At 44.2% G+C, this 26,934-nt stretch overlaps 1 long non-coding RNA gene across 3 annotated transcripts in view; it reads left to right on the top strand.

The window, feature by feature from the left end:
* LOC307181174 overlaps window positions 1-26,934 on the top strand; it is a 255,444-nt gene that overhangs the window by 97,145 nt on the left and 131,365 nt on the right. For all 3 annotated transcript variants that reach the window (XR_013826066.1, XR_013826067.1, XR_013826068.1), the window contains exon 2: window positions 3,901-3,986. This is a non-coding gene — a long non-coding RNA (uncharacterized lncRNA). The remainder of the gene's footprint in view (window positions 1-3,900; window positions 3,987-26,934) is intronic.

The following is a 26,934-nucleotide window of genomic DNA, read 5'->3' as shown; positions in this document are numbered from 1 at the left end:
GTGGGAAATGAGAGTTAAATTTGCCCGTCCAGACACCTCCAGCTAGCCTCTCATTGGTTCTCGCTATTCCTGTTCATCTTCCGCAGAAATTGCAAACTGGGCCAAACAGGAGGTTAAAGGCGCTGACTCTCCAAGTCGGGAGAGTGTTAGTAAAGCGTCTGGAATGTTGCACCCGAGTACCAGGGTACGAAAACTGAGACATATTTGAACACGTCTCCCGATCACATGGTTGATCATACTCTGGGTTCCACATGCATGTTTTAGCTGAAGGAAGAATACCTAAAACCTGGGTAGTTGAAACCCGTGGAATGGGTACCATGCAATATGACTTCAAAGGGTCTTCATTTGCTCACGAACCTCTCCAATCCTATCACTGCTGCGTTTATGCCCCTGTACACATGCTTGATTCTCTTTCGGAGACATAGCAATCCATAGGTTTTAAGATACTTAATAGTCAGGAACATTCTTAGGCGTTTAATATGGGGTGTTGAGTCCATTTCGTTGAGCAAGGAGTAGCTCTTGTCTATTCCATATTTGGCTTAAGGAACTTTATCTGTGCTCATTTCAATCTCTGGTTTTATGCAGCACCCCAACTCACCTTTACCCTTAAGCAAGCATAAGTTGGTTTTCTAAATTTGAGACCCTGTTCTGTTCTGTAATTCAGTTCCTGTGTAGCCAAGTTTACATTCCGTGTATTAGTGATATCTTATGATGTTTCTTTTTCTGTGTGACTTATTTCAGTTAGAATCATCATACCTGAATCCACTCATTGTGCTGCTAAGGGCCTGATGACACAGATTTCATTGCTGAGTGATATTGCTTTGTAAGTAAATACCACAACTTCTTTATCCATTTTTCACTTTCTGCGATGTTGAACTTGTACTGTAAACGAGGTTCTTGTAAACAGAGCCGTTCCAAACTTTGGGGTGGCTGTGTCTTTTTGATTTTAATTTCCCTAAGCTATAGGACCATAAGTGGAAGTGCCCTAGGTTCTGTTGCTTTGTTTTTTAGATGTTTCAGGAAACACCATACACTTCTCCCGAGTGGTTGTTGGCAATTTACATCCCGCCCATCAGCATAACAAGGCTCCCAGTTCTCCATGGCCTGTCCTGTCTTTCTGGATTTTACACTTTTTTCAGATGGCCCTTTTGACCGGGGGGAAGTGAGACTTCATTGTAGTGCAGATTTCCTTTGCAAGCTTGCTGGGTTGGCCAAAAAGGGCGTATGCGTTTTTTCCTGAATATATTCAGGAAAAAACGCATACGCCCTTTTTGGCCAAGTGCATCATTGTGGACGTTCTGCCTCTTTTCCTATGCTTTCAATGCAATTCCAGTCTACCTCCTGAAATCGGTTTCCTGCAATTCTGCCCCGCTTTCAAGTCCTCTTGGCAGCCTTACTTCAGTCTATTTTTGGACGATAGCTGTCATTTATAACTCTGCAGGTTTGTGAATTACAGTGCCCCTGAGCTCCTTTCTTCAACTTGCTTTCTTGTGACCTGGCCGCAACACCACAGGATGGCTTCAGGCCCTAATCTGGTTCCGGCACGGCACGCTGAGCCTTTGGTTAATTCCTCTTCCTGGTGGGAAATGAGAGTTAAATTTGCCCATCCAGACACCTCCAGCTAGCCTCTCATTGGTTCTCGCTATTCCTGTTCATCTTCCGCAGAAATTGCAAACTGGGCCAAACAGGAGGTTAAAGGGACTGACTCTCCAAGTCGGGAGAGTGTTAGTAAAGTGTCTGGAATGTTGCACCCGAGTACCAGGGTACGGAAACTGAGACATATTTGAACACATCTCCCGATCACATGGTTGATCATACTCTAGGTTCCACATGCATGTTTTAGCTGAAGGAAGAATACCTTAAACCTGGGTAGTTGAAACCCGTGGAATGGGTACCATGCAATATGACTTCAAAGGGTCTTCATTTGCTCACCGAACCTCTCCAATCCTATCACTGCTGCGTTTATGCCCCTGTACACATGCTTGATTCTCTTTCGGAGACATAGCAATCCATAGGTTTTAAGATACTTACTAGTCAGGTACATTCTTAGGCGTTTAATACGGGGTGTTGAGTCCATTTCGTTGAGCAAGGAGTAGCTCTTGTCTATTCCATATTTGGCTTAAGGAACTTTATCTGTGCTCATTTCAATCTCTGGTTTTATGCAGCACCCCAACTCTCCTTTACCCTTAAGCAAGAATAAGTTGGTTTTCTAAATTTGAGACCCTGTTCTGTTCTGTAATTCAGTTCCTGTGTAGCCAAGCTTACATTCCGTATATTACTGATATCTTATGATGTTTCTTTTTCTGTGTGACTTATTTCAGTTAGAATCATCATACCTGAATCCACTCATTGTGCTGCTAAGGGCCTGATGACACAGATTTCATTGCTGAGTGATATTGCTTTGTAAGTAAATACCACAACTTCTTTATCCATTTTTCACTTTCTGCGATGTTGAACTTGTACTGTAAACGAGGTTCTTGTAAACAGAGCTTTCCCAAACTTTGGGGTGGCTGTGTCTTTTTGATTTTAAATTCCCTAAGCTATAGGACCATAAGTGGAAGTGCCCTAGGCTCTGTTGCTTTGTTTTTTAGATGTTTCAGGAAACACCATACACTTCTCCCCAGTGGTTGTTGGCAATTTACATCCCGCCCATCAGCATAACAAGGCTCCCAGTTCTCCATGGCCTGTCCTGCCTTTCTGGATTTTACACTTTTTTCAGATGGCCCTTTTGACCGGGGGGAAGTGAGACTTCATTGTAGTGCAGATTTCCTTTGCAAGCTTGCTGGGTTAGCCAAAAAGGGCGTATGCGTTTTTTCCTGAATATATTCAGGAAAAAACGCATACGCCCTTTTTGGCCAAGTGCATCATTGTGGACGTTCTGCCTCTTTTCTTATGCTTTCAATGCAATTCCAGTCTACCTCCTGAAATCGGTTTCCTGCAATTCTGCCCCGCTTTCAAGTCCTCTTGGCAGCCTTACTTCAGTATATTTTTGGACGATAGCTGTCATTTATAACTCTGCAGGTTTGTGAATTACAGTGCCCCTGAGCTCCTTTCTTCAACTCGCTTTCTTGTGAGCTGGCCGCAACACCGAAGGATGGCTTCAGGCCCTTATCTGGTTCCGGCACGGCACGCTGAGCCTTTGGTTATTTCCTCTTCCTGGTGGGAAATGAGAGTTAAATTTGCCCGTCCAGACACCTCCAGCTAGTCTCTCATTGGTTCTCGCTATTCCTGTTCATCTTCCGCAGAAATTGCAAACTGGGCCAAACAGGAGGTTAAAGGCGCTGACTCTCCAAGTCGGGAGAGTGTTAGTAAAGCGTCTGGAATGTTGCACCCGAGTACCAGGGTACGAAAACTGAGACACATTTGAACACGTCTCCCGTTCACACGGATGATCATACTCTTGGTTCCACATGCATGTTTTAGCTGAAGGAAGAATACCTTAAACCTGGGTAGTTGAAACCCGTGGAATGGGTACCATGCAATATGACTTCAAAGGGTCTTCATTTGCTCACGAACCTCTCCAATCGTATCACTGCTGCGTTTATGCCCCTGTACACATGCTTGATTCTCTTTCGGAGACATAGCAATCCATAGGTTTTAAGATACTTAATAGTCAGGAACATTCTTAGGCGTTTAATATGGGGTGTTGAGTCCATTTCGTTGAGCAAGGAGTAGCTCTTGTCTATTCCATATTTGGCTTAAGGAACTTTATCTGTGCTCATTTAAATCTCTGGTTTTATGCAGCACCCCAACTCACCTTTACCCTTAAGCAAGCATAAGTTGGTTTTCTAAATTTGAGACCCTGTTCTGTTCTGTAATTCAGTTCCTGTGTAGCCAAGTTTACATTCCGTGTATTACTGATATCTTATGATGTTTCTTTTTCTGTGTGACTTATTTCAGTTAGAATCATCATACCTGAATCCACTCATTGTGCTGCTAAGGGCCTGATGACACAGATTTCATTGCTGAGTGATATTGCTTTTTAAGTAAATACCACAACTTCTTTATCCATTTTTCACTTTCTGCGATGTTGAACTTGTACTGTAAACGAGGTTCTTGTAAACAGAGCCGTTCCAAACTTTGGGGTGGCTGTGTCTTTTTGATTTTAATTTCCCTAAGCTATAGGACCATAAGTGGAAGTGCCCTAGGTTCTGTTGCTTTGTTTTTTAGATGTTTCAGGAAACACCATACACTTCTCCCGAATGGTTGTTGGCAATTTACATCCCGCCCATCAGCATAACAAGGCTCCCAGTTCTCCATGGCCTGTCCTGTCTTTCTGGATTTTACACTTTTTTCAGATGGCCCTTTTGACCGGGGGGAAGTGAGACTTCATTGTAGTGCAGATTTCCTTTGCAAGCTTGCTGGGTTGGCCAAAAAGGGCGTATGCGTTTTTTCCTGAATATATTCAGGAAAAAACGCATACGCCCTTTTTGGCCAAGTGCATCATTGTGGACGTTCTGCCTCTTTTCCTATGCTTTCAATGCAATTCCAGTCTACCTCCTGAAATCGGTTTCCTGCAATTCTGCCCCGCTTTCAAGTCCTCTTGGCAGCCTTACTTCAGTCTATTTTTGGACGATAGCTGTCATTTATAACTCTGCAGGTTTGTGAATTACAGTGCCCCTGAGCTCCTTTCTTCAACTTGCTTTCTTGTGACCTGGCCGCAACACCACAGGATGGCTTCAGGCCCTAATCTGGTTCCGGCACGGCACGCTGAGCCTTTGGTTAATTCCTCTTCCTGGTGGGAAATGAGAGTTAAATTTGCCCATCCAGACACCTCCAGCTAGCCTCTCATTGGTTCTCGCTATTCCTGTTCATCTTCCGCAGAAATTGCAAACTGGGCCAAACAGGAGGTTAAAGGGACTGACTCTCCAAGTCGGGAGAGTGTTAGTAAAGTGTCTGGAATGTTGCACCCGAGTACCAGGGTACGGAAACTGAGACATATTTGAACACATCTCCCGATCACATGGTTGATCATACTCTAGGTTCCACATGCATGTTTTAGCTGAAGGAAGAATACCTTAAACCTGGGTAGTTGAAACCCGTGGAATGGGTACCATGCAATATGACTTCAAAGGGTCTTCATTTGCTCACCGAACCTCTCCAATCCTATCACTGCTGCGTTTATGCCCCTGTACACATGCTTGATTCTCTTTCGGAGACATAGCAATCCATAGGTTTTAAGATACTTACTAGTCAGGTACATTCTTAGGCGTTTAATACGGGGTGTTGAGTCCATTTCGTTGAGCAAGGAGTAGCTCTTGTCTATTCCATATTTGGCTTAAGGAACTTTATCTGTGCTCATTTCAATCTCTGGTTTTATGCAGCACCCCAACTCTCCTTTACCCTTAAGCAAGAATAAGTTGGTTTTCTAAATTTGAGACCCTGTTCTGTTCTGTAATTCAGTTCCTGTGTAGCCAAGCTTACATTCCGTTTATTACTGATATCTTATGATGTTTCTTTTTCTGTGTGACTTATTTCAGTTAGAATCATCATACCTGAATCCACTCATTGTGCTGCTAAGGGCCTGATGACACAGATTTCATTGCTGAGTGATATTGCTTTGTAAGTAAATACCACAACTTCTTTCTCCATTTTTCACTTTCTGCGATGTTGAACTTGTACTGTAAACGAGGTTCTTGTAAACAGAGCCGTTCCAAACTTTGGGGTGGCTGTGTCTTTTTGATTTTAATTTCCCTAAGCTATAGGACCATAAGTGGAAGTGCCCTAGGTTCTGTTGCTTTGTTTTTTAGATGTTTCAGGAAACACCATACACTTCTCCCGAGTGGTTGTTGGCAATTTACATCCCGCCCATCAGCATAACAAGGCTCCCAGTTCTCCATGGCCTGTCCTGCCTTTCTGGATTTTACACTTTTTTCAGATGGCCCTTTTGACCGGGGAGAAGTGAGACTTCATTGTAGTGCAGATTTCCTTTGCAAGCTTGCTTGGTTGGCCAAAAAGGGCGTATGCGTTTTTTCCTGAATATATTCAGGAAAAAACGCATACGCCCTTTTTGGCCAAGTGCATCATTGTGGACGTTCTGCCTCTTTTCCTATGCTTTCAATGCAATTCCAGTCTACCTCCTGAAATCGGTTTCCTGCAATTCTGCCCCGCTTTCAAGTCCTCTTGGCAGCCTTACTTCAGTCTATTTTTGGACGATAGCTGTCATTTCTAACTCTGCAGGTTTGTGAATTACAGTGCCCCTGAGCTCCTTTCTTCAACTCGCTTTCTTGTGAGCTGGCCGCAACACCGCAGGATGGCTTCAGGCCCTAATCTGTTTCCGGCATGGCACGCTGAGCCTTTGTTTAATTCCTCTTCCTGGTGGGAAATGAGAGTTAAATTTGCCCGTCCAGACACCTCCAGCTAGCCTCTCATTGGTTCTCGCTATTCCTGTTCATCTTCCGCAGAAATTGCAAACTGGGCCAAACAGGAGGTTAAAGGGACTGACTCTCCAAGTCGGGAGAGTGTTAGTAAAGTGTCTGGAATGTTGCACCCGAGTACCAGGGTACGAAAACTGAGACATATTTGAACACGTCTCCCGATCACATGGTTGATCATACTCTGGGTTCCACATGCATGTTTTAGCTGAAGGAAGAATACCTAAAACCTGGGTAGTTGAAACCCGTGGAATGGTTACCATGCAATATGACTTCAAAGGGTCTTCATTTGCTCACCGAACCTCTCCAATCCTATCACTGCTGCGTTTATGCCCCTGTACACATGCTTGATTCTCTTTCGGAGACATAGCAATCCATAGGTTTTAAGATACTTACTAGTCAGGTACATTCTTAGGCGTTTAATATGCGGTGTTGAGTCCATTTCGTTGAGCAAGGAGTAGCTCTTGTCTATTCCATATTTGGCTTAAGGAACTTTATCTGTGCTCATTTCAATCTCTGGTTTTATGCAGCACCCCAACTCACCTTTCCCCTTAAGCAAGCATAAGTTGGTTTTCTAAATTTGAGACCCTGTTCTGTTCTGTAATTCAGTTCCTGTGTAGCCAAGTTTACATTCCGTGTATTACTGATATCTTATGATGTTTCTTTTTCTGTGTGACTTACTTCAGTTAGAATCATCATACCTGAATCCACTCATTGTGCTGCTAAGGGTCTGATGACACAGATTTCATTGCTGAGTGATATTGCTTTGTAAGTAAATACCACAACTTCTTTATCCATTTTTCACTTTCTGCGATGTTGAACTTGTACTGTAAACGAGGTTCTTGTAAACAGAGCCGTTCCAAATTTTGGGGTGGCTGTGTCTTTTTGATTTTAATTTCCCTAAGCTATAGGACCATAAGTTGCAGTGCCCTAGGCTCTGTTGCTTTGGTTTTTAGATGTTTCAGGAAACACCATACACTTCTCCCGAGTGTCTGTTGGCAATTTACATCCCGCCCATCAGCATAACAAGGCTCCCAGTTCTCCATGGCCTGTCCTGCCTTTCTGGATTTTACACTTTTTTCAGATGGCCCTTTTGACCAGAGGGAAGTGAGACTTCATTGTAGTGCAGATTTCCTTTGCAAATTTGCTTGGTTGGCCAAAAAGTGCGTATGCGTTTTTTCCTGAATATATTCAGGAAAAAACGCATACGCCCTTTTTGGCCAAGTGCATCATTGTGGACGTTCTGCCTCTTTTCCTATGCTTTCAATGCAATTCCAGTCTACCTCCTGAAATCGGTTTCCTGCAATTCTGCCCCGCTTTCAAGTCCTCTTGGCAGCCTTACTTCAGTCTATTTTTGGACGATAGCTGTCATTTATAACTCTGCAGGTTTGTGAGTTACAGTGCCCCTGAGCTCCTTTCTTCAACTCGTTTTCTTGTGAGCTGGCTGCAACACCGCTGGATGGCTTCAGGCCCTAATCTGGTTCCGGCACGGCATGCTGAGCCTTTGGTTATTTCCTCTTCCTGGTGGGAAATGAGAGTTAAATTTGCCCGTCCAGACACGTCCAGCTAGTCTCTCATTGGTTCTCCCTATTCCTGTTCATCTTCCGCAGAAATTGCAAACGGGGCCAAACAGGAGGTTAAAGGTGCTGACTCTCCAAGTGGGGAGAGTGTTAGTAAAGCGTCTGGAATGTTGCACCCGAGTACCAGGGGAGGAAAACTGAGACATATTTGAATACGTCTCCCGTTCACACGGTTGATCATACTCTGGGTTCCACATGCATGTTTTAGCTGAAGGAAGAATACCTTAAACCTGGGTAGTTGAGACCCGTGTAATGGGTACCATGCAATATGACTTCAAAGGGTCTTCATTTGCTCACGAACCTCTCCAATCCTATCACTGCTGCGTTTATGCCCCTGTACACATGCTTGATTCTCTTTCGGAGAGATAGCAATCCATAGGTTTTAAGATACTTACTAGTCAGGTACATTCTTAGGCGTTTAATATGCGGTATTGAGTCCATTTCGTTGAGCAAGGAGTAGCTCTTGTCTATTCCATATTTGGCTTAAGGAAGTTTATCTGTGCTCATTTCAATCTCTGGTTTTATGCAGCACCCCAACTCACCTTTACCCTTAAGCAAGAATAAGTTGGTTTTCTAAATTTGAGACCCTGTTCTGTTCTGTAATTCAGTTCCTGTGTAGCCAAGTTTACATTCCGTGTATTACTGATATCTTATGATGTTTCTTTTTCTGTGTGACTTATTTCAGTTAGAATCATCATACCTGAATCCACTCATTGTGCTCCTAAGGGCCTGATGACACAGATTTCATTGCTGAGTGATATTGCTTTGTAAGTAAATACCACAACTTCTTTATCCATTTTTCACTTTCTGCGATGTTGAACTTGTACTGTAAACGAGGTTCTTGTAAACAGAGCCGTTCCAAACTTTGGGGTGGCTGTGTCTTTTTGATTTTAATTTCCCTAAGCTATAGGACCATAAGTGGAAGTGCCCTAGGTTCTGTTGCTTTGTTTTTTAGATGTTTCAGGAAACACCATACACTTCTCCCAAGTGGTTGTTGGCAATTTACATCCCGCCCATCAGCATAACAAGGCTCCCAGTTCTCCATGGCCTGTCCTGCCTTTCTGGATTTTACACTTTTTTCAGATGGCCCTTTTGACCGGGGGGAAGTGAGATTTCATTGTAGTGCAGATTTCGTTTGCAAGCTTGCTTGGTTGGCCAAAAAGGGCGTATGCGTTTTTTCCTGAATATATTCAGGAAAAAACGCATACGCCCTTTTTGGCCAAGAGCATCATTGTGGACGTTCTGCCTCTTTTCCTATGCTTTCAATGCAATTCCAGTCTACCTCCTGAAATCGGTTTCCTGCAATTCTGCCCCGCTTTCAAGTCCTCTTGGCAGCCTTACTTCAGTATATTTTTGGACGATAGCTGTCATTTATAACTCTGCAGGTTTGTGAATTACAGTGCCCCTGAGCTCCTTTCTTCAACTCGCTTTCTTGTGAGCTGGCCGCAACACCGCAGGATGGCTTCAGGCCCTAATCTGGTTCCGGCACGGCACGCTGAGCCTTTGTTTAATTCCTCTTCCTGGTGGGAAATGAGAGTTAAATTTGCCCGTCCAGACACCTCCAGCTAGTCTCTCATTGGTTCTCCCTATTCCTGTTCATCTTCCGCAGAAATTGCAAACTGGGCCAAACAGGAGGTTAAAGGGACTGACTCTCCAAGTCGGGAGAGTGTTAGTAAAGCGTCTGGAATGTTGCACCTGAGTACCAGGGTACGAAAACTGAGACATATTTGAACACGTCTCCCGATCACATGGTTGATCATACTCTGGGTTCCACATGCATGTTTTAGCTGAAGGAAGAATACCTAAAACCTGGGTAGTTGAAACCCGTGGAATGGGTACCATGCAATATGACTTCAAAGGGTCTTCATTTGCTCACCGAACCTCTCCAATCCTATCACTGCTGCGTTTATGCCCCTGGACACATGCTTGATTCTCTTTCGGAGACATAGCAATCCATAGGTTTTAAGATACTTACTAGTCAGGTACATTCTTAGGCGTTTAATATGCGGTGTTGAGTCCATTTCGTTGAGCAAGGAGTAGCTCTTGTCTATTCCATATTTGGCTTAAGGAACTTTATCTGTGCTCATTTCAATCTCTGGTTTTATGCAGCACCCCAACTCACCTTTCCCCTTAAGCAAGCATAAGTTGGTTTTCTAAATTTGAGACCCTGTTCTGTTCTGTAATTCAGTTCCTGTGTAGCCAGGTTTACATTCCGTGTATTACTGATATCTTATGATGTTTCTTTTTCTGTGTGACTTATTTCAGTTAGAATCATCATACCTGAATCCACTCATTGTGCTGCTAAGGGCCTGATGACACAGATTTCATTGCTGAGTGATATTGCTTTGTAAGTAAATACCACAACTTCTTTATCCATTTTTCACTTTCTGCGATGTTGAACTTGTACTGTAAACGAGGTTCTTGTAAACAGAGTCGTTCCAAACTTTGGGGTGGCTGTGTCTTTTTGATTTTAATTTCCCTAAGCTATAGGACCATAAGTGGAAGTGCCCTAGGTTCTGTTGCTTTGTTTTTTAGATGTTTCAGGAAACACCATACACTTCTCCCAAGTGGTTGTTGGCAATTTACATCCCGCCCATCAGCATAACAAGGCTCCCAGTTCTCCATGGCCTGTCCTGCCTTTCTGGATTTTACACTTTTTTCAGATGGCCCTTTTGACCGGGGGGAAGTGAGACTTCATTGTAGTGCAGATTTCGTTTGCAAGCTTGCTTGGTTGGCCAAAAAGGGCGTATGCGTTTTTTCCTGAATATATTCAGGAAAAAACGCATACGCCCTTTTTGGCCAAGAGCATCATTGTGGACGTTCTGCCTCTTTCCCTATGCTTTCAATGCAATTCCAGTCTACCTCCTGAAATCGGTTTCCTGCAATTCTGCCCCGCTTTCAAGTCCTCTTGGCAGCCTTACTTCAGTATATTTTTGGACGATAGCTGTCATTTATAACTCTGCAGGTTTGTGAATTACAGTGCCCCTGAGCTCCTTTCTTCAACTCGCTTTCTTGTGAGCTGGCCGCAACACCGCAGGATGGCTTCAGGCCCTAATCTGGTTCCGGCACGGCACGCTGAGCCTTTGGTTAATTCCTCTTCCTGGTGGGAAATGAGAGTTAAATTTGCCCGTCCAGACACCTCCAGCTAGTCTCTCATTGGTTCTCCCTATTCCTGTTCATCTTCCGCAGAAATTGCAAACTGGGCCAAACAGGAGGTTAAAGGGACTGACTCTCCAAGTCGGGAGAGTGTTAGTAAAGCGTCTGGAATGTTGCACCTGAGTACCAGGGTACGAAAACTGAGACATATTTGAACACGTCTCCCGATCACATGGTTGATCATACTCTGGGTTCCACATGCATGTTTTAGCTGAAGGAAGAATACCTAAAACCTGGGTAGTTGAAACCCGTGGAATGGGTACCATGCAATATGACTTCAAAGGGTCTTCATTTGCTCACCGAAGCTTTCCAATCCTATCACTGCTGCGTTTATGCCCCTGTACACATGCTTGATTCTCTTTCGGAGACATAGCAATCCATAGGTTTTAAGATACTTACTAGTCAGGTACATTCTTAGGCGTTTAATATGCGGTGTTGAGTCCATTTCGTTGAGCAAGGAGTAGCTCTTGTCTATTCCATATTTGGCTTAAGGAACTTTATCTGTGCTCATTTCAATCTCTGGTTTTATGCAGCACCCCAACTCACCTTTCCCCTTAAGCAAGCATAAGTTGGTTTTCTAAATTTGAGACCCTGTTCTGTTCTGTAATTCAGTTCCTGTGTAGCCAGGTTTACATTCCGTGTATTACTGATATCTTATGATGTTTCTTTTTCTGTGTGACTTATTTCAGTTAGAATCATCATACCTGAATCCACTCATTGTGCTGCTAAGGGCCTGATGACACAGATTTCATTGCTGAGTGATATTGCTTTGTAAGTAAATACCACAACTTCTTTATCCATTTTTCACTTTCTGCGATGTTGAACTTGTACGGTAAACGAGGTTCTTGTAAACGGAGGCGTCCCAAACTTTGGGGTGGCTGTGTCTTTTTGATTTTAATTTCCATAAGCTATAGGACCATAAGTGGAAGTGCCCTAGGCTCTGTTGCTTTGTTTTTTAGATGTTTCAGGAAACACCATACACTTCTCCTGAGTGTCTGTTGGCAATTTACATCCCGCCCATCAGCATAACAAGGCTCCCAGTTCTCCATGGCCTGTCCTGCCTTTTTGGATTTTACACTTTTTTCAGATGGCCCTTTTAACCGGGGAGAAGTGAGACTTCATTGTAGTGCAGATTTCCTTTGCAAGTTTGCTTGGTTGGCCAAAAAGTGCGTATGCGTTTTTTCCTGAATATATTCAGGAAAAAACGCATACGCACTTTTTGGTCAAGTGCATCATTGTGGACGTTCTGCCTCTTTTCCTATGCTTTCAATGCAATTCCAGTCTACCTCCTGAAATCGGTTTCCTGCAATTCTGCCGCGCTTTCAAGTCCTCTTGGCAGCCTTACTTCAGTATATTTTTGGACGATAGCTGTCATTTATAACTCTGCAGGTTTGTGAATTACAGTGCCCCTGAGCTCCTTTCTTCAACTCGCTTTCTTGTGACCTGGCCGCAACACCGCAGGATGTCTTCAGGCCCTAATCTGGTTCTGGCACGGCACCCTGAGCCTTTGGTTAATTCCTCTTCCTGGTGGGAAATGAGAGATAAATTTGCCCATCCAGACACCTCCAGCTAGCCTCTCATTGATTCTCGCTATTCCTGTTCATCTTCCGCAGAAATTGCAAACTGGGCCAAACAGGAGGTTAAAGGGACTGACTCTCCAAGTGGGGAGAGTGTTGGTAAGCGTCTGGAATGTTGCACCCGAGTACCAGGGTACGAAAACTGAGACATATTTGAACACGTCTCCCGATCACATGGTTGATCATACTCTAGGTTCCACATGCATGTTTTAGCTGAAGGAAGAATACCTTAAACCTGGGTAGTTGAAACCCGTGGAATGGGTACCATGCAATATGACTTCAAAGGGTCTTCATTTGCTCACGAACCTCTCCAGTCCTATCACTGCTGCGTTTATGCCCCTGTACACATGCTTGATTCTCTTTGGGAGACATAGCAATCCATAGGTTTTAAGATACTTACAAGTCAGGTACATTCTTAGGCGTTTAATATGCGGTGTTGAGTCCATTTCGTTGAGCAAGGAGTAGCTCTTGTCTATTCCATATTTGGCTTAAGGAACTTTATCTGTGGTCATTTCAATCTCTGGTTTTATGCAGCACCCCAACTCACCTTTCCCCTTAAGCAAGCATAAGTTGGTTTTCTAAATTTGAGACCCTGTTCTGTTCTGTAATTCAGTTCCTGTGTAGCCAAGTTTACATTCCGTGTATTACTGATATCTTATGATGTTTCTTTTTCTGTGTGACTTATTTCAGTTAGAATCATCATACCTGAATCCACTCATTGTGCTGCTAAGGGCCTGATGACATAGATTTCATTGCTGAGTGATATTGCTTTGTAAGTAAATACCACAACTTCTTTATCCATTTTTCACTTTCTGCGATGTTGAACTTGTACTGTAAACGAGGTTCTTGTAAACAGAGGCGTCCCAAAGTTTGGGGTGGCTGTGTCTTTTTGATTTTAATTTCCCTAAGCTATAGGACCATAAGTGGAAGTGCCCTAGGCTCTGTTGCTTTGTTTTTTCGATGTTTCAGGAAACACCATACACTTCTCCCGAGTGTCTGTTGGCAATTTACATCCCGCCCATCAGCATAACAAGGCTCCCAGTTCTCCATGGCCTGTCCTGCCTTTCTGGATTTTACACTTTATTCAGATTGCCCTTTTGACCGGGGGGATGTGAGACTTCATTGTAGTGCAGATTTCCTTTGCAAGCTTGCTTGGTTGGCCAAATAGGGCGTATGCGTTTTTTCCTGAATATATTCAGGAAAAAACGCATACGCCCTTTTTGGCCAAGTGCATCATTGTGGACGTTCTGCCTCTTTTCCTATGCTTTCAATGCAATTCCAGTCTACCTCCTGAAATCGGTTTCCTGCAATTCTGCCCCGCTTTCAAGTCCTCTTGGCAGCCTTACTTCAGTCTATTTTTGGACGATAGCTGTCATTTATAACTCTGCAGGTTTGTGAGTTACAGTGCCCCTGAGCTCCTTTCTTCAACTCGTTTTCTTGTGAGCTGGCTGCAACACCGCTGGATGGCTTCAGGCCCTAATCTGGTTCCGGCACGGCATGCTGAGCCTTTGGTTATTTCCTCTTTCTGGTGGGAAATGAGAGTTAAATTTGCCCGTCCAGACACCTCCAGCTAGTCTCTCATTGGTTCTCCCTATTCCTGTTCATCTTCCGCAGAAATTGCAAACGGGGCCAAACAGGAGGTTAAAGGTGCTGACTCTCCAAGTGGGGAGAGTGTTAGTAAAGCGTCTGGAATGTTGCACCCGAGTACTAGGGGAGGAAAACTGAGACATATTTGAACACGTCTCCCGTTCACACGGTTGATCATACTCTGGGTTCCACATGCATGTTTTAGCTGAAGGAAGAATACCTTAAACCTGGAGAGTTGAGACCCGTGTAATGGGTACCATGCAATATGACTTCAAAGGGTCTTCATTTGCTCACCGAACCTCTCCAATCCTATCACTGCTGCGTTTATGCCCCTGTACACACGCTTGATTCTCTTTTGGAGACATAGCAATCCATAGGTTTTAAGATACTTACTAGTCAGGTACATTCTTAGGCGTTTAATATGCGGTGTTGAGTCCATTTCGTTGAGCAAGGAGTAGCTCTTGTCTATTCCATATTTGGCTTAAGGAACTTTATCTGTGCTCATTTCAATCTCTGGTTTTATGCAGCACCCCAACTCACCTTCCCCCTTAAGCAAGCATAAGTTGGTTTTCTAAACTTGAGACACTGTTCTGTTTTGTAATTCAGTTCATGTGTAGCCAAGTTCACATTCTGTGTATTAGTGATACCTTATGATGTTTGTTTTCTGTGTGACTTATTTCAGTTCGAATCATCATACCTGAATCCACTCATTATGCTGTTACGGGCCTGATGACATAGATTTCATTGCTGAGTGATATTGCATTGTACGTAAGTACCACAAGTTCTTTATCCGTTTTTCACTTTCTGCGATATTGAACTTGTACTGTAAACGAGGTTCTTGTAAACAGAGCCGTCCCAAACTTTGGGGTGGCTGTGTCTTTTTGATTTTAATTTCCCTAAGCTATAGGACCATAAGTGGAAGTGCCCTAGGTTCTGTTGCTTTGTTTTTTAGATGTTTCAGGAAACACCATACACTTCTCCAGAGTGGCTGTTGGCAATTTACATCCCGCCCATCAGCATAAGAAGGCTCCCAGTTCTCCATGGCCTGTCGTGCCTTTATGGATTTTACACTTTTTTCAGATGGCCCTTTTGACCAGGTGGAAATGAGACTTCATTGTAGTGCAGATTTCCTTTGCAAGCTTGCTTGGTTGGCCAAAAAGTGCGTATGCGTTTTTTCCTGAATATATTCAGGAAAAAACACATACGCCCTTTTTGGCCAAGTGCATCATTGTCGAGTTTCTGACTCTCTTCATATGCTTTCAATGCAATTCCAGTCTACCTCCTGAAATCGGTTTCCTGCAATTCTGCCTTGCTTTCAATGCCTCTTCATAGCCTTACCTCAATATATTTTTTAAAAATAGTTGGCCTTTATAACTCTGCAGGTTTTTGAATTGCAGTGGCCCTTAGCTCCATTTTTTAGCTCTTATTTTTGTGGTATTGCCCCATAACCACAGGATTCCTTGAAGCCCTATTTTTCTTCTGGGGCACCTGCTGTGCCTTTGGTTAATTCTTCTTACTGATGTGATATTAGAGTGACATGTGCCCATTGAAACCGCTACAGCTAGTTTCTCACTGGTTCCCCCTATTCCCATTCATCCTCTGCACTAACTGCAGACTGTGCGATACCAGAACTTAAAGGCATTGACTCCATGTGGGGATGTTGTTAGTAAAGCGGCTGGAATGTCGATCCGGAGCCCCAGGAGAGGAAAAATGAGGTGCGTTTTAGAAACCTTTCCCGATCATATGGTATACCAGTCGCTGGGTTTTCCAAGCATGGTTTAGCTGTAGGAAGATTCCCTTCAACCTGGAGTGTTGGGACCCTTGGACTGAGTAGCATGAAGTATTGCATTAAACTTTTGGCAGTTGCTCACCAAAGCTCACCAATCCTGTCAGCCCCAAGTGTCCAGCCTTATGTCTTATCCAGCTGTGGGTTTATATGTGGTCAATCCAGGTTGCATCACAGCCCCTGAGCGAATTTTGTAAGAATTTTTCTCTCTTTCATTGTTTCAGCGTTTTGTTTTTAAAATTTATTTCTATAATGGGGTTTAGCTCCTTTTCACTGCTGTGTTTGTGCCGCTCTGCACACACTTGATTCCCTTATGGAGATATATCAATACATGGGTTTTAAGATTCTTATTCCTCAGATATATTTCTCTGCGGTGTATAGGGTGTGTTGAGGCCTGTTCATTGAGCAAGGTGTAGATCTTGTCTAATACCTATTTGGTTTATTGAACGGTATCTGTGCTAATTTCAAACTCTGGTTTTATGCATCACCCCACCTCTCCTTTCCCCTTAAGCTGACATAAGTGTGTTTTCTAAATGTGAGACACTGTTCTGTTCTGTAATTCATTTCTTGTGCAGCCATATTTACCCTCCCTCTATAAGTGATATCTTATGATATGTTTCTTTTTCTGTTTGACTTATTTCAAGTAGTATTATCGGACCTAAATCCACTCTTTATCCTTCTACTAGCCTTATTACATTGATTTCATGGTGAAGAGATATTCCATTGTACATAAGTACCACATCTTCTTTATCCATTGTTCTCTTTCCTGGGATATTTAAGGTGTACTGAAGTTGAGGTTCTTGTAAACAGAGTAGCCCTAAACTGTGGTGTGCTTGTGTCTTGTTGATTTTTAGACTTCCCTAGATATACTCCCATGATTGGAAGTGTCCTATGCTCTGTAGCTCTGTTTTTTAGATGATTTAGGAACCACCATACACTTCTCCAGAGTGGCTCTCGGCAGTTCACACACTGCCCATCAGCGTATAAAGGCTCCCTGTTCTCCATGGCCTGTCCTGCATTTCTGGTTTTTACAATTTTTTAGGATGGCCCTTTTGACCGGTGGGAAGTGAGACTTCTTTGTTGTGCACATTTGCATTGCTTGCTTGCTTCGTTGCCCATAAAGTGCGTATGCGTTTTTTCCTGGATATAATCAGGAAAAAACGCATACGCCCTTTTGGGCCAACTGCATCATTGTCGAAATTCTGCCGCTTTTCATGTGCGTTAAAGACGAGTCCAATCTATCTCTTGAAATCTGTTTCTTGCAATTCTGTCTTGCATTCAGATCCTCTTCTTTGCCTTACCTCAACATATTTTTGGACGTTAGTTTTCATTTATAACTCTGCAGGTTTGTGAATTGCAGTGACCCTGAGCTCCATTGTTTAAGTTGCTCTTTTGTGAGCTGGCCTCAAACCCGCAGGATTGCTTCAGGCCCTATTTTGGCTCCGGCGAGGCAGGCTGAGCCTTTCTTTAATTCTTATTCTTAATGGGAAATTAGAGTGATATGTGCCCGTCCAAACCCCTACAACTCTTCTCTCATTGGTTCCCCCTCTTCCCGTTCATCCTCCTCACAATTTGCAAAATGTGTGAAACAGAAGTTTAAATGTGCTGATTCTCCAAGTGGGGAGATTCTAAGTAGCGTGGCTGGAATGGTGAACAGGAGCACCAGGAGAGGATAAATGAGGTGCATTTTAGACACATCTCCCGATCACATGGTGTACAGTCCTCTGGGTTTTCCATGCATGTTTTAGCTGTAGGAAGATCCCTTGAACCTGCAGATTTGGGACCCATTGAATGGGTACCAGGTAGTATTACTTTAAAGGGTGTGCATTTCCTCACCCAACCTCACATTTCTCTTAGCGCAAACAGTTTCCAGCCTTATGTCTCATCCTGCTGTGGGTCTAGATGTGTTCAATCCATGTTGCATCACCGTCCCTGAGGAAAAGTTGTAAGAGGTTTTCTCTGTCTCTCTGTCGTTTATTTTTTTCAATTTATTACTATATTGGTTACAGCTGATTTTCAAAGCTCTGTTTCTTGCTGCTGTACATCCACTTGATTCGCGTACAGAGAGACATCAATAAATTCTTTTTCAGATTCTTACCAGTCGTATATATTCTTTTCCGGTGACTTGAGTGTGCTGAGTGCAGTTCTTTTAGCTACCGTGTAGGCCTTGTTGATTATCAGTTTGGTATTTGGAATGGTATCTTTGCTAATTTCAACCTCCTGGATGATGCCTCACCCCTCCCCACCTTTCCCGTTTAGCAGCCTTATGCGTGTTTTCTACATATTTGACTATGTTTTTGTTTTGTAATTTATTTCATGTGTAGCCATTTTGGATTCCACCTTTAAGTGATATCTTATGATATGTGTCTTTTTCTTTTTGAATTCTGTCACTTAGAATGATCATACGTAACTCCTCCGGAGTCGTTACAACTGGCCATATTTCATTGATTTCCAGGCTGAATAATATTCCACTCTACCTAAGTACCACATCTCTATCCATTTTTTCCCTCCAGAGACATTTAAGTTATATCCTAGTCGAGGATCTTTTAAACAGAGAGGGGGTAAACATTGGGGTGCCTGTGTCCTCTCGATTTTTGTTTTTCCCAAGATATACGCCCATGAGTGCAAGTGCCCTATGCTCTGTAGCTCATTTTTTAGATGCTTTAGTAAACACAATACACTTCTCCAGAATGGCCGTTGGCAATATACATTTCCACTATAAGTCTCACAGGGCTCCCTCTTCTCGTTGCCCTGTCCTGCATTTCTGTTGTTTACGCTTTATGAGGATGGCTCTTCTGACTGATGCGAAGTGATATCTTTTGTAGTATTGACTTCCAGTGCCCACCTGTTTGGTTGGCTAAAAAAGTGTATGCCCTTTTCTTGAATATATACAGAAAAGAACGCATACACCCTTTTTGGCCAACTGCAATGTTGGCAATGTTCAGCTCCTTTTCTTGTGCTTAATGGCGAGTCCTTTCTACCTCCTCAAATCCCTTTCCTGCCATTCTCCCTTGCTTACAAGTCCTTTTCTCTGACTTTCCTCAAGACATTTTTCAGTGATGGATATTTTCAACTCTGCAGTTTTGTGAATTTTACTGCCCCTGAGTTCCATTGTTCAACTCGTGTTTATGGGAACTGGCCACAAAGCAGCGGGATTTCCTCAAGCCCTATACTGTTTCCATGGGCAACCCTAGCCTTTGGTCAATTCGTCTTCCTGATTGGAAATTAGAGTGACATGTGCCTGTCTGAACACCTAGGACTTGTCTCTCATTGTTCCTCATCCTTCCGCTTCATCCTCTGGACAAATTCCAAACTGTACGCAACAGGATGTTGACAGTGCTGACATCTCCAAGTGGGGAGACTGTTAGTAAAGACGCTGGAGGGGTGAACCCGAGCACCAGGAGATGAGGAGATGAGATGCCTTTTCCAAACTCTTCCCGATCAGACGGTATACCATCCTCTGGGTGTGACAGACATGTTTTAGCAGTAGGAAGAGTCCCATTCATGTAAGGAGAACACCAGGGCTTTTTCAAAATCAGTGTCTCTCCAAAACCCAAACTGGGGAAGTTTTTAAGCTACGGCTACACATATGTTCATTAAGGGCCTTGGGGAGTAGGCAGAGTCCAAACTTTAGATGATTGAAGTCTTCAGGGTCAGAAGCACTCACCACCAGCTTCCCTTAGGCTACACTTTAACTGTCATTGATAGATGATGTCAATAAAAATATCTATTCTTTTTCAGATTATTTCCCCTTATAGGTTATTGCAAAATGTTGAGTGTAGTTCCCTGTGCTATACAGTAGTTCCTTGTTGATGATCTATTTTATACATAGCAGTGTGTATGTGTTCATTCCAAACTGTTAATTTATCCCTCCTCCCACCTTTCCCCTTTGGTAATAATAAATTATAAGATTTTATACTTCTCAGAAATGGGGGAGCTGAAAGAGAGGTATCATTTTCAATGGAAAAGCATTTAAAACAAGATTGAAGGTTTAACCAAGATTATTAGCTGTACATCCTTGGAAAGAAATCACTTCGTTTCTCTAATATTGACCTGACAAATAAGACAAACCTTTTCACTGAACTTGCTTATAAAAAGTGATGGAAATATCAAATGGAAGTGTTAAAAACATCTTATTTTACCCGAGCCTTATGCACTGTTCTATGTTAACTACAGTTTGGCTCACACATCTGTTCATTGAGGTTACAATAGTCTCAATTTCTGTTATTGATCCTCCAGAGTGGACCCCAACAAGTGTCCCCCTGCCCAGTGTCATTGGGGCCAAGAGATCGAGACTGAGTTTGGTTCACAAGCAAAGGAAACTTTATATTTTGATCAGAGAATGGAGAGGTGAGAGCATGCACTACCCCGTGGGCTGTGGGCTGGGCTGCTGTGTAGAGATCCTGTCAGAGTCAGTGGGAGGGAGGGAGGCGGCGGAGCTCTCGAGGGCTGGGTTGGCTGTAGCTCAGGCTCTATATCGTGGAGTCTGCACTGGGCCCCAGGAGCTGAGGTGTCGACCCAGCCATTCTGCACTAGGAAATCTGGTCTGAAGTGCCGGGTGTGGAACCTCTGCATGCGGGACCCTAGGAGCACGTGAAATTAGACAAAGCACAAAGGATAAAAAAGGTTAGACTTGACTTTATTGCCCAGATTCTATTTTTATCTCCCAGGGATTTTTAATGGGCTTTGCTGGGGACAAACCCCTCCTCTGCCTTTTGTCCCGTTCCTCATTCTTGGAGTGCTGAGGGTGCAGACCCTTCTTCTGTAACTGCTGAGTGCTGAGTTGGGAGCCCTCATACCCTGGGGCGAGGGTCAGAGCTTCTCCCCAGCAGCCTCCCGGTGACGTTGATTGTCCCCAGGACCCCTGCCTCCCTGCTCGTCCACCTGAGCACCAGCATTGGAAGTGTTATAGATTCTAATGACCTTTAAGGGTCCAGGAAAGAGATGTGCAGAGACGCTGTGGGGGCCGGTTTCACCCCGCCCCACATTTGTTCGGCCACCTTAGGCTGACCGTCTCTGCCAGCCTAGATGCTCTGACCAGTAGTCTGTGCTTTCTTCAGTTAGGCCCCTGAATTAACGTACAAACAGCACCAGGTGTCAGAGCCCTGCCCGCTCAACTCCCAGACAGTCCAGGGTCAGTGGTGATCAAGGACCATGATGGCTACTGAGTCAACAGCCTTTTGAAGTAAACAGGAGTCCAGCCGGTCTTATTGGCCACCATCATCATGGTGTCTGTAGGCTTTTCTATGGTGACAGTGTGGTATACTCTTCCCCCGCCAAGATTATTAGCTCCCCTCTGGGTGCAGTAAGTCCTGCAAGCAGTAGTCTACTCTTTTGGGACACACTCTTGTTGTTTTATGAGAGAAACTCCAGGTCAAGTGATGTTCACACGAGTCGTCATGGTGCCCTGTTGCCCCCGGTTATCTCTCTGGATGTTGGAGTTGGAGGGCCTCCTCACTCGAGGTCGGTGTGCCCACGGAGCGAACCCTGCAACTTCAGGGCATGGTTGGTGGTTAGGATCACCACGTGGGGTCCTTTTCCCTTAGGAGGGAGGTGGCCTTTTGGGCTGCTGATTTCCAGGTTTTTAGATACCGCCAGTATCTTGGCCAGATGTGGCAGTGGGCCAAGCCCCTTAGTGACCGTAGTTTATCCTACCTGGATGGCATTCTTGCATTGTTCCATTTCAAGTGGTCCCAGTTTTTGCACTAATTCTCCAATGGCGATTCACCTTTCACCGGGAATGTAAAGGTCAAAGGGTTTAGCTAAATTAGGGAGTTCCAGGGCAAGGGTCTGAATTGACTGCTCTTTCCATTCTTGAAAGGCCACTTCTGGATTCTATTCAAAAGGATCATCATCTTTTCCTTTCAGTGTTTCATATAGAGGCCCAGCTAGTAGACTGTAGTTAGGGATCCAGAAGCAGCAAACCCTGGCCTCCCCAGGAACCCCTAAGCTGTCTTCTAGTTTTAGAAAGGGGTAAGGCTGAAAATGGTTTCTTCCCTTTCCTGGGATGGGCTTCTCTGACCTTCTGTGAGAATGAAGCCCAGGCAGGTCACCGCAGTCTGTGATATTTGAGCTTTTTCTTGGACAACTTCTATCCTTTATTGGCTTGGTAGTTCAGAGGCCTCCTTAGTAGGGCTGGTGATCAGAATGTCGTCTGCATATTGAAGGAGGGTTTCCTTTTCCAGAGGTAGAACTTTTAGGTCTTTAGCTAAGCTTTCCCCAAAGATGGTGTGGGAATTTTTGCACCCTTGGGGCCAGACGGCCCGGAAGTATTGTTTTAGTTGTATGTTGAGTCCTGCCACTCACAAGCCAAAATTTCTTGTGACTCTGGGACTAATGGAATACAAAAGAAGGCATCATTGAAGACTAATACAGAATACCATGTCCTGGTGGTTGGTAGAATGACCAGCAGGGTGTAGGAATTAGGAGCAACTGGAGGTATATCCTCGGTGGCTTCACTGACTGTCCTGACATCCTTTACCAGGTCCCCAGCAGCCCATGGGGCTCTCGTGGTCAGACCAATCCCAGAATATGGAGCTCACCTGGGCAGGTACCCCACCCCCACCCCAGCCCACGGGGCTCTCGTGGTCAGGCCCCTCCCAGGATACAGAGCTACCCTTGCAGGTACCGTGGCAGGGCTGGGCACACAGGAACCGTGCACATAGCCCTCATTGCAGAGCACCCCCAGCTCACCTGTCGCTCAGAGCTGACACAGAGCACCTCAGAGCAGGACTTGAACTAACAAACAGCAGCTGCGACAAGTCTGTGACCCTGGGCATCACTCCGTGAGGCCTCCCTCCACCTGGTCTTCCAGAGACTTCCACTGCACCCGGGGCACCAGGCCTCTGTCTCCAACCACCACCCACCCCTCCTCTGCCTGACTCCTGGGTTCCTCTCATTAGGAGAGGGTTTTCTTGAAGTTGTCTCCCACTCATGGGCCAGATAAAATGATTAGAAAACAAGCCAAAGCTGCAGCCCCTTGTCTATCCTGACTCTCAGGAGCCCACACCTGTTCCTTGGACCTGGCCGGTTCAGCAAGTTCCATTTTCTGCAACTGTGAGCCCCTGAGGGGTGATGATTGGCTGACCTGGGCAGCCTTACCGTGCCGGCCAGCCCTCCCCAGGTGTGCCTGGGTTGAGATCAATATAAATACCACTCCAGGCAGCAAGAGCCCCTGCAGCCGTGCCTGACGCCATTTTCTCTGCCCTGTCAGCAGTCTCGGGGCTGGGCTGGTGGGAGGGAGTGAGAGGCCACGGCTTTGTGGGTGGCCCAGTGTGAGTGGGGCTCTGCTGGACTTTCTGCAGCAGTTGCCAGGCTGCCACCTGCTAAAGAAGAGGATGTGTCACCCATACCTGCTGCTGGAATTTCTCCCTGGGCAGAGGTGAGGAAGGAAAAAAGCAGTGGGGGCAGGGACAGGACGGGTATCTCAGGCAGGGAAATGGAAATCTTCCAGAAGAGCACCCAGGGCCAGGACCATCCTGGCTGGCCTGCAGGCACCAAGTCGGCCGGCATGCTGTCACTCGTGTGGCTCTATGGCCCTTCCTCTAGGCTTTCAAGTCCTTGTATATATTCAGGTGTTTTACCTGGGACGGGTGGGAATAGTTCAGCAGCAACTGGCCTGGGGCTCAGCTCACGTTTACTCACAGATGCCTCGGCACGGTGCCCCAGCTTTGCAATGAGGACGCTTGTTGCGTGGGGGCTGCTGGCTGAATGGGAGACGATTCCCCACCACTGACCAACTTCAGAATTGTTTACAACTGGAGCAAGTGCCCTGATATGGTTTTCCTCTGTGTAACTGGTGGGTTCTGTGTTTTTTTTCTCTTTTTCGTTTTTGGTTCAAGGTAGATTTTATTCATCTTTTTTGTATTTACAGATATAAGCATGGAAATAATTTATTCATATAAATACATGTATGTGCAGGGAATAATTGTTTTTTCTGTTTTATTTTTTAAATTTTACTTCTTTTTAATTTTGAATTTTATTTTATATTTTTATACAGCAGGTTCTTATTGGTTATCTATTTTATACATATAAATGTATACATGCCAATCCCAGTCTCTCAACTCCTCCCACCACCACCCCCCCAACAGCTTTCCCCCCTTGTTGTCCATACGTTTGTTGTCTACATCTGTTGCTCTATTTATGCCTTGCAAAATGGTTAATCTGTACAGTTTTTCTAGGTTCCACATATATGCATGAATATACAAGATTTGTTTTTCTCTTTCTGACTTACTTCACTCTGTATGACAGTCTCTAGATCCATCGACGTCTCTACAAATGACCCAATTTCATTCCTTTTCATGGCTGAGTATTATTCCATTTTATATATGTACCACAGCTTTATGCATTCGTCTGTCTGTGGGCATTTAGGTTGCTTCCATTACCTCGATATTGTAAATAGTGATGCAATGAACATTGTGGTGAATGACTCTTTTTGATTTATGGTTTTGTCTGGGTATATGTCCAGTACTGGGATTGCTGTATCATATGGTAATTCTATTGTTAGTTTCTTAGGAAATTCCATATTGTTCTCCATAATGACTGTATCAATTTATATTCCCAACAATAGTGGAAGAGGGTTCCTTTTCTCCACACCCTTTCCAGCATTTTTTGTTTGTAGATTTTCAATGATGCCTATTCTACCAGGTGTGAGGTGATACCTCATTGTTGAATCCATTTCGTTGAGCAAGGGGTAGCTCTTGTCTATTACATATTTGGCTTATGGAACGGTATCTGTGCTAATTTCAAACTCTGCTTTTATGCAGCACCCCAACTCACCTTCCCCCTTAAGCAGGCATAAGTTGGTTTTCTAAACTTGAGACCCTGTTCTGTTTTGTAATTCAGTTCATGTGTAGCCAAGTTCACATTCCGTGTATTAGTGATACCTTATGATGTTTCTTTTTCTGTGTGACTTATTTCACTTAGAATCATCGTGCCTCAATGCACTCATTATGCTGGTACGGGCCTGGTGACATAGATTTCATTGCTGAGTGGTATTCTGTTGTACATAAGTACCGCAACTTCTATATCCATTATTTGCTCTCTGGGATATTTAACTTGTGCCGTAGAAGAGATTTCTGTAAAAAGAGCCATCCCAAAATTTGGGGTTGCTGTGTCTTTTTGATATTAATTTCACTAAGCTATAGGACCATAAGTGGAAGTGCCCTAGGCTCTGTTGCTTTGTTTTTTAGATGTTTCAGGAAACACCATACACATCTCCCGAGTGTCTGTTGGCAATTTACATCCCGCCCATCAGCATAACAAGGCTCCCAGTTCTCCATGGACTGTCCTGCCTTTCTGGGTTTTACACTTTTTTCAGATGGCCCTTTTGACCGGGAGGAAGTGAGACTTCATTGTAGTGCAGATTTCCTTTGCAAGCTTGCTTGGTTGGCCAAAAAGGGCGTATGCGTTTTTTCCTGAATATATTCAGGAAAAAACGCATACGCCCTTTTGGCAAAGTGCATCATTGTGGACGTTCTGCCTCTTTTCCTATGCTTTCAATGCAATTCCAGTCTACCTCCTGAAATTGGTATCCTGCAATTCTGCCCCGCTTTCAAGTCCTCTTGGCAGCCTTACTTCAGTATATTTTTGGACGATAGCTGTCATTTATAACTCTGCAGGTTTGTGAATTACAGAGACCCTGAGCTCCTTTCTTCAACTCGCTTTCTTTTGAGCTGGCCGCAACACCGCAGGATGGCTTCAGGCCCTAATATGGTTCCGGCACGGCACGCTGAACCTTTGGTTATTTCCTCTTCCTGGTGGGAAATGAGAGTTAAATTTGCCCGTCCAGACACCTCCAGCTAGTCTCTCATTGGTTCTCCCTATTCCTGTTCATCTTCCGCAGAAATTGCAAACTGGGCAAAACAGGAGGTTAAAGGCGCTGACTCTCCAAGTCGGGAGAGTGTTAGTAAAGGGTCTGGAATGTTGCACCCGAGTACCAGGGGAGGAAAACTGAGACATATTTGAACACGTCTCCCGTTCACACGGTTGATCATATGCGGGGTTCCACATGCATGTTTTAGCTGAAGGAAGAATACCTTAAACCTGGAGAGTTGAGACCCGTGTAATGGGTACCATGCAATATGACTTCAAAGGGTCTTCATTTGCTCACCGAACCTCTCCAATCCTATCACTGCTGCGTTCATGCCCCTGTACACATGCTTGATTCTCTTTCGGAGACATAGCAATCCATAGGTTTTAAGATACTTACTAGTCAGGTACATTCTTAGGCGTTTAATATGCAGTGTTGAGTCCATTTCGTTGAGCAAGGAGTAGCTCTTGTCTATTCCATATTTGGCTTAAGTAACTTTATCTGTGCTCATTTCAATCTCTGGTTTTATGCAGCACCCCAACTCACCTTTCCCCTTAAGCAAGCATAAGTTGGTTTTCTAAATTTGAGACCCTGTTGTGTTCTGTAATTCAGTTCCTGTGTAGCCAATTTTACATTCCGTGTATTACTGATATCTTATGATGTTACTTTTTCTGTGTGACTTATTTCAGTTAGAATCATCATACCTGAATCCACTCATTGTGCTGCTAAGTGCCTGATGACACAGATTTCATTGCTGAGTGATATTGCTTGGTAGGTAAATACCACAACTTCTTTATCCATTTTTCACTTTCTGCGATGTTGAACTTGTACTGTAAACGAGGTTCTTGTAAACAGAGCCGTTTCAAACTTTGGGGTGGCTGTGTCTTTTTGATTTTAATTTCCCTAAGCTATAGGACCATAAGTGGAAGTGCCCGAGGTTCTGTTGCTTTGTTTTTTAGATGTTTCAGGAAACACCATACACTTCTCCCGAGTGGTTGTTGGCAATTTACATCCCGCCCATCAGCATAACAAGGCTCCCAGTTCTCCATGGCCTGTCCTGCCT

Source organism: Stenella coeruleoalba (assembly GCF_951394435.1).
Source record: "Stenella coeruleoalba genome assembly, contig: scaffold_151, whole genome shotgun sequence".
Lineage (NCBI taxonomy): Eukaryota > Metazoa > Chordata > Mammalia > Artiodactyla > Delphinidae > Stenella > Stenella coeruleoalba.
The sequence above is the reverse complement of the archived record's forward strand: the minus strand, read 5'-3'. Positions and strand labels throughout refer to the sequence as shown.